This window comes from Dermacentor silvarum, chromosome 9, assembly GCF_013339745.2.
Source record: "Dermacentor silvarum isolate Dsil-2018 chromosome 9, BIME_Dsil_1.4, whole genome shotgun sequence".
NCBI lineage: Eukaryota > Metazoa > Arthropoda > Arachnida > Ixodida > Ixodidae > Dermacentor > Dermacentor silvarum.
This window is the reverse complement of record NC_051162.1, coordinates 36,867,379-36,874,932: the sequence shown is the minus strand read 5'-3', so window position 1 is coordinate 36,874,932 and position 7,554 is coordinate 36,867,379. Positions and strand designations below refer to the sequence as shown.

General features: G+C 46.3%; 1 long non-coding RNA gene across 1 annotated transcript in view; it reads left to right on the top strand.

Moving 5' to 3' along the window:
- Positions 1-298: 298 nt before the first annotated feature.
- LOC125940453 (uncharacterized) overlaps positions 299-7,554 on the top strand; it is a 10,934-nt gene continuing 3,678 nt past the window's right edge. Inside the window, exon 1 of the long non-coding RNA XR_007463673.1 lies at positions 299-385. This is a non-coding gene — a long non-coding RNA (uncharacterized LOC125940453). The remainder of the gene's footprint in view (positions 386-7,554) is intronic.

Below are 7,554 nucleotides of genomic sequence, written 5' to 3'. Positions count from 1 at the left end.
TACTAAGGCGTGCTTCATAATCATATCAAGCTTCTGGCATGTAAAGCCCCAGATTTTCATGAATTTTAGTTACGAGTTCACCTAACGTTTCGTTTTCAGCCCGCTAGATTTAGCATATTCAGATTATGACTTGCGGTAGGAACGCCGATGCGAATTTAAGCCATGCACAATTTATGGGTTAAATTGATAGCGCGAAAGAAAATTATGCGCAAAGCGGCGTGTTCCCGAGTTTCCATCCATGAGCAGGCACCCACAAAGATCGCAATATTTTAGAAATGCCTATAAGCAATCAATAGATTCGAAGCGTGGGTGAGTGTAGCTCGACCAAATGCGCAGTACACAGTTACATCACCGTCACTAAACGCAAATGAAAAGAATAAAACAGGTGAGTCACACGCAACCAGTACAATGCGAGTTGAAACACAACACGTTGCAAGCAAGCGCAGTAACACGCAACAGCAAGCGCGCGATTTTACGCGAGAACAATGGGGATCAAGATTCGAGGCAAAATATTTTTGAACGACGCTACCGCGTCAACCAGGAATTGAATAACAATAAACATGCCAAACAAATCATGTCGGCTACGCAAGTTTGCCTGATCACGTTCGTGATCGCTAACAATATTAATGCGGGAATGGTGGGCCACTGGAAGAGCAAGCAGCGTAGTTGTGTATCGCCAAACGAGCGACACTAGTTGAAGCCCTAAAGTTTCGGCATGCGTACAGCAGCAGCTGTGATAAGCCTGTCAAGAGTAATTAGCTCTCCTTAACGTTCAAAAATTATGGGGCTTATACGCGCCAAAACCACTATCTGCATTATGAGGCACGCCAAAGTGAGGGATTCCGGAATAATTTGGACCACCTGGGATTCCTTAGCGTGTACCTAAATCTAAGTACACGGGTGTTTTAGCATTTCACCCCCACAGGGTCACTAACTGTCCCGAACGCATTCCACGGACTATGGATGACTGCAATATAATTAGGAATTAAATTTGTCAGTGCAGCGCTACATCTCGCACGTTATAAGGATCATCGAGAAAAACACGAAAACGCGTCATAAAATAGTTATTCACAATGTGGAAAAAGCAAGCATTATTTTATCTGTGACAAACATGTATCAACGCTTAATTTAAGACGGCGGCAAGCTCACAGTATACTTTTCGAGCGCGTCGCGCAAACGTGACATGCCCATACAAAGGGCATTTGGGGGTAACAATTCTCAGAAATAAGGCACTTTCGTGCGGTACTCACTTTTTTTTTTGTCCGTATCGACGAGGCAGGATCCGCATTCCGAGTCAAAGAAGCCACGCCGCGTACTCCGAGGGTCAGTAAGGGTTCTTGGTTAATGCATCGAAGACACAAAATGGAGAACACGCTCTGCCAGTTTTCAAAGTCGAAAACAAACGCGCGAACCGACTTGCCCGAACAACCGGCGCCGCTCCCGCCGTGAAAGATGTGAAACGGAAAAGATTGAGAGGGCAGGCCGCGAGAGAGAACGGCAAAGGGAGGTTGAGCTCGCGCGACCGAACCAACGCCCTCTCTCATGGCTTTCGTCACGTGATAGTTGGAAGCGTCTAGAGAGAGTGGTTGTGAAGAGGAAGAGGCGCTATGCAGCCAGGGCCGCCGGGCATGGGGGAGGTAGAAAATTCCAATCTCTTCCTCCTTCCATGTCTGCCAGTCGCGGCGCCGTTAGCCTTTCGTTTGCACGGAGAAAGGAAACTCCGGAAACGCGCTCGAGCAGAGCGCTCGCACTGAAATGCGGAATGCTTGCAGCGTTAGCTCCGGATACTCAGGAATGCTGAAATCGACATTCTCGGCAATCGCTACACCGATTTCGATGACGTTTCTAGCATTTAAAATAAAATGTAAAATAAAGTATGGGCTGGAAGCAGATGTTGATTTAATGTCGGCGCTGTCTTTCGAAAGAGTCTCGAAAATTGGAAAGCATCACGTTTACAACTCTGCGACATAGCAATACTAAACGATATCGCAATTTTGTAATGTGCACCTAATAACACGTCCAAAGCAGACAAAATAGATGCAGTATACGCGGCTCTGAAAGATACCGCTAATTATCGAATGTGCCTTTTTTTGCAATGTCCTTGTAAGCGTTGTGATAAGTACACGTGGACTGCAAACTTATTGCTAAAGCCAGCTTGCCCGCTTTAAGCGCTCCGATCTTGGTAGACGCTTGCATAATACCCCCGCCACGCATCGGCTGTATATGGCTGCACTGATCATGAGCTGCGGACCAACCGTGCTCGGGCCTGGTAACTGCAATATCGGTCTTGTTACATATTGTTACCAATTGGTTAACTTAGCGCTTCTATGTATGTGACAAATATTCCAAGTAAATATACAAAGTAGGGTCATTCAAAACATTTCAAAGAGGTCGCAAATAAACTTTGCAGTATTAAAATTCCTGGAACGCTTACTATAATATGTGGTGCACTTCTAAAATCGCCGTGCTGTGGTTGCAAATAATTGGGCAAAAGAAACACGTCTAGGTGAAATGCCATGCTATACTGCTCTCCCCCCAAAGTACACATAATTATTTATACCGCCAATTTTAGCTATAGCTTTTGAGCGTATATAGGTATTTAATTTGAAAGAGCGATGAAATGAACGATTCAGTCTCACAACTTCGGAGTACACGACGGTGAAAAGCGTTATAAGGAATTGATGAACTTGCGATACTATAGTTTTTACTACATGATTGAACAGCTGACAGCGGAATTGTGATGCAGCTCAATGTGCAGATTTCGGTAGGAGCGAAAAACTGTCAAATAACGCGCTGGCGTGGAGGTTGAACTAGCATCGTGCGAAAAACGCCGATTGCGACCGCCTGCAGAAAACCACGCAGGTAATAACTCGAGCGATCTTCTGCCACAAAAATATATAATCGGACTCACCTATTCATCTATCTGAAATTAACGCTCACACTAAATTTGCGTAACTGCTCAGCGTAGGCACACGTTTTCCGTTACCCGCCACGGTAGCTAAGTGGCTATAGCATCGCGCTCCTGAGCTCGAGATCGCGGGTACGATAGGATCGAAACCCAACAACGATCGTGTACTTAGATTGATGTGTATCTTAAAGATCCCAGGTGGTCAGAATTAATCCGGAGTCTCCACCTACGGTATGCTTGATAGTTTAGGCACGTACAACCGTTGGATTTATTTTTCACTTTTTCTGTTTTCTCAATTAACGTGGTTAAAGGCCTTGGGTCTTGCATGTATGCTGCCTTGAATCTAGCATATTTTTTTTACGTTTGCATCATGTTTTTTTTCTTCATGAAATACGTATAGACGCTACGACTGGACCTACAGTGCAACGACACATGTGCAGCTAATGTAAATGTACACCTTACAGGATGGTAAAATGACAGACCAAAAGAAAGGCAGTGCATGTGCACGTTTTTAAGTACCGGCTGTGTGACCAGTATGGGTGCTAGATATCTAACAACCGTATAAAGCTGCGGAAAGAACTGAAATGCATATTTTATACATATATCTGGATAAGGATCCGCACAGATATCTTCCAGACGTTTTTACAAAACGTTTTCTAGCCGTCTTAGCAAGATGATAGCTTAAAACAACTTAACAAGACGCCTTCAAGCCATCCTTTGCAAGACGTCTTCATAACGTACATATAAAGACGTCTTGTAGCCGTCTTGAATAGTTGTAGACGTTCTAGTTCATTTTGGCTGGTCCAAGACGGCTACAAAACGTCTTGTGTTCAGTGGGTTATGTGTAATGCTGTAATACGTAGGCTCTTTCTTGTTAAGTAATGATGCGCCTGAAGAAAATAGAAAATTTTCAATCAGGCCACCTCTCGCATCGCAACATGAGTCTCCCCACAAAGTGTTATGTGCGTTGAAATCTCCGACAACTATGTATGGCTCCGGAAGTTCATTTATGTAGTTTTGGAATTCGGTTTTATGTAGTTGATAATTGGGAGGGATGTATATAGAGCTGACAGTGACCAGCTTGTCAAACAACACCCCTCGGACAGCAACTGCCTCTAGGGGCGTACGAAGTTTTAGTTCCCGGCAGGCAACACCTCTGTCGACTACAATCGCCACACCACCGGAAGACACGACTGTGTCATCGCGGTCCTTACGAAAAATGGCGTATTGTCGGAGAAAATCTGTTTGCGTGTGTTTGAGGTGTGTTTCTTGGACACACAGCACCTTTGGATTATACTTATGTAGGAGTTCTTTGATGTCATCGAGATTGTGGAGGAGTCCTCGGACATTCCACTGTAATATTTGTGTATCCATGTTGAATGTGGGTTTTGTGCTGTGTGTTAAGAAAGAGGAATTACTTCACAGAGCCCTTTCCGGGCGCCGTGATGCGGTGTTTTTCTTGTTTGGAGCGATCGCGAGACTCTCGCGGCTCCTTAGGCGCAAGTGGCGCCGTCTGGCTGGTTGTTGTGTCCATAGCCTCTTGCGAGGCGCTGGACACGCGCTCTTGCGAGCGGTTGGTTTGACGAGAAGGCCTAGCCTCGAGAGACGAGGCCCTCGAGGCCACCAGCCCGGAGGTCGATGGCCCCTTCTTGTGAGTTGGCAGAGCAGCGCTAGCTGCACCTGCCGAGGGGGCGGATGGCGTCGCAGCCGGGCCACTGCGCGTGTGCCAGACAGCCGCCGGTGGCCGATGTGGCGCTGCCCCCTGACGCGCCACTTCGGCAAAGCTGGTTTTTGGCAGGTATGACACCCGCTTGCGTGCCTCCTTGAATGAGATATTTTCTTTTACTTTGATTGTCACAATTTCTTTTTCTTTCTTCCAAGACGGGCACGACCGCGAGTATGCGGCATGCTCGCCATCACAGTTGACACAGTGTGGAGTGTTTTCGCACGTTTCAGAGGCATGGTCACCGGAACTACATTTAGCACATGTTTGTCGGCCTCGGCAGTTCTGTGAACTGTGGCCGAACCGCTGGCATTTGAAACATCGTAGAGGGTTTGGCACGTATGGCCTGACACGAAGCTTGATGCATCCGGCCTCGATGGTTTCGGGCAGAACACTTGAGTTAAAAGTTAGTATCAGGTGCTTAGTCTGGATTTCCTTGCCATCGCGTCTCATCTTGATCCGTTTAACATTGATTACATTCTGCTCACTGAAGCCCTCTAGGAGTTCAGCTTCGCTCAGCTGCAACAGGTCATCATCTGATACAACGCCACGGGTGGTATTCATGGTACGGTGCGGGGTTACTGTTACTTGAGCTTCTCCAAATGCCAGTAGGTTGGGTAGTTTCTCATATTGTTTCACATCACGGAGCTCCAAGAGGAGATCCCCGCTTGCCATCCTGGATGCTTTATAGCCTGGTCCAAAAATATCAATCAGAGTCTTTGACACAAGGAAAGGTGAGATTGTTCGTACTGATTTGTCTGTTTTTTCTGAGTGGATCACGTGAAATCGGGGGAAATTCTGTGTTTGGCGTACAAAAAACTGGAAAACATCTTCGGTGCGCCCTCGTTTCAGACGGCGATCAGTGAGTGGGGGGAAAGAACTTTCCATAAGTATAGGTGAGTGTTCGGCAGCCGCGCCAGCCACCCACCATGGAGCCCAACTAGGGGACGCTGCAATACCTGGAAGAGATAGGCACTGCAAACGCCAGCTGTACGCCACTACTATAACCAAATATGGGATATCCTAGGTTGGCTACCCACACAAGGTTAACCCTAGCTGCCTGGGAAAACGGAAGTAAAAGGAAGTGAAAAGAAGACAGGATAGATTGAAAGTGAGAGAGAAAGACGAAGATTTAAGAGGAGGATAGGAAAAGGCAACTGCCGATTTCCCCTGGGTGGGTCAGCCCAGGGGTGCCGTCTATGTGAAGCAGAGGCCGAAGAGGTGTGTTGCCTCCGCCGGGGGGCCTTAAAGGTCCAAACACCCGGCCTCGGCTCAACCCCCAGGATCCCCCTTTCCCCAGACACGGCTAAGCCGCGCACGGCTACACGCGGGAGGGTCCAACCCCCATGTGCTCGGGTCCGTGGTGTCGCAACACACCAAACGTCTGCTCGCGCAGACGCCCCTGCGGGGCCACTTGATTGTGGCAAAATTTAAGGACCAGAGTGCTTCAGAGATATGTGAATCTTTCCTTATTCAAATGACGGGGAACCAGTGTGTTAGCTCCCTATCAATAGAATTCTTAGACATTGACACTGCTTATCATCAATGTAAAACAAATCGCGGTAGCCATGCCATGCGCCCTTTTTGTATTTGTGTGAGCAACATGCATTCAGATTGATCCATTCCACCCCTTTCGTCCTTGGCACCACATCGCTGTGCGAGTAAAAACTGGACTTTTTCTTAGTGAAAGAGTGTTAGTTTAACACACAAACTAGCTCTATGGCAGTTTGTAATAAAAGAGTATAAGCATCCTCTGAAAACATGCCCATAAAGAACAGTGCTAAAAGAGCTGATGATTAATGGGTTTTAATGGCGCAAGGGCCAGTTCTGGCCAAAGAGCGCCAAACACATGGTGTAATGAAGTATTAATGGGATCAAAGAATGTAACACGGCTGTAAACGGGCCTAAAATAAGTCTCTGTAAATTGCTTAAAATATAAATGTACTAAAATAATGGCAATGATTAGTTACATGTCCTATGATCATAATATGTTGGCAACGATGGATGGTTAAGCGAGGCGCATAGGAGATGGTAGCACTAGTACCTCAACAGGACCCTTGGAGGCAAGGGTCGTGAGGCACGTACGTGCTCTACAAATATGCTTACATTGCAGCTACAACCTCCAAAGAGGAGGTGGTGCTACAAATAACCTGGCCAAATAATTTTTAAGATGTCGGTTTCTTTTAAAAAGCTTAAGACCGTGTTAAAATTGAAAAGCGGTTCATTGCTGAGAAAAAATGCTGGGTGGAGAGGTACGTGATCACGATACAGGGAGGGGAAGTACTTTTTCCTCTCTGCATCTATTTCCCGACACTGAAGAAGAACGTGTATAACTGTAAGGCTATTGCCGCATCTACTACATGTTGGAGGTTCGCTTCCAGTCAGTAGGTGAGCGTGGGTGCCGTAGGTATGGCCTATCCTTAATCTGCAGAGAAGTACTTCTTTGTGTCTATCTGTCCTTTCGTATCTCCAGTTCCCTAATTTGGCTTTATCATGTGGAGCTTATTTAATACTTCAGTATCCCACTGGCTTTGCCAATACTTCCTCAACTGATGTCGTATGAAGGGTTTGAGGTCTGCGACTCCTATGGGCTTATTTATATCCGTGTCACTAACGGCAACTGACGTGGCATTTTCGTCGGCAGCTTCATTGCCTTTAATACCTCTGTGACCCGGTACCCAGCAAATGACAATGACTTGGTTGTACATGTACGCTGCACATAACAATGAGTACAGTTCATTAAAAACAGGGTTCTTAAGTTTTTGTAAGCTCATTAGGCCTCTAACTACACTCAATGAATCCGTGAACACAATAGCTTTAGTGATATGTGTCTCCTTTATATGTTTTACGGCTGTGAGTATGGCGAATGCTTCTGCGGTGAATATACTGGTGTGTGGATTTAATGCTCCGATGCGAAAAACGG